General features: G+C 63.8%; 1 protein-coding gene across 1 annotated transcript in view; it reads right to left on the minus strand.

Annotated features, from left to right (window-relative positions):
* Positions 1 to 318, minus strand: part of LOC104828765 (chromosome unknown open reading frame, human C1orf198) — a 22,595-nt gene that overhangs the window by 21,737 nt on the left and 540 nt on the right. The gene's annotated exons all lie outside the window — the stretch shown is intronic.

Raw genomic sequence — 318 nt, forward strand, 5'->3', positions numbered from 1 at the left:
GGGTGCAGCTGGTACCGACCGCTTCTGTAAGTCTCCGTTTTGCAAAATCCCCCCTCAGAGCTACTTCTGCTTCTCTCAGCCCACCTCCCGGTTTGGTGCTCTCACCGTCTGACCAAGTCCCCTCGCTTACGGTGTACCATCCCGCCCTCCCGCAGAGTCACGGAGGGGGGAAAAGAAGGAAACCTCACCGCACACCCACCCCCCCGCACCCTCCCCGTTGTTAGCGACTAGAAAGGCCCGCTCCTCTTCACAGCCGAGCGCCGGTCTCGGCGGCAAAGAACCCACCCGTGACACCGGGGCTACGGCCACCCCACCCGC

This window comes from Haliaeetus leucocephalus, unplaced genomic scaffold (assembly GCF_000737465.1).
Source record: "Haliaeetus leucocephalus isolate CR32 unplaced genomic scaffold, Haliaeetus_leucocephalus-4.0 Scaffold162, whole genome shotgun sequence".
In the NCBI taxonomy this organism is placed as follows: domain Eukaryota; kingdom Metazoa; phylum Chordata; class Aves; order Accipitriformes; family Accipitridae; genus Haliaeetus; species Haliaeetus leucocephalus.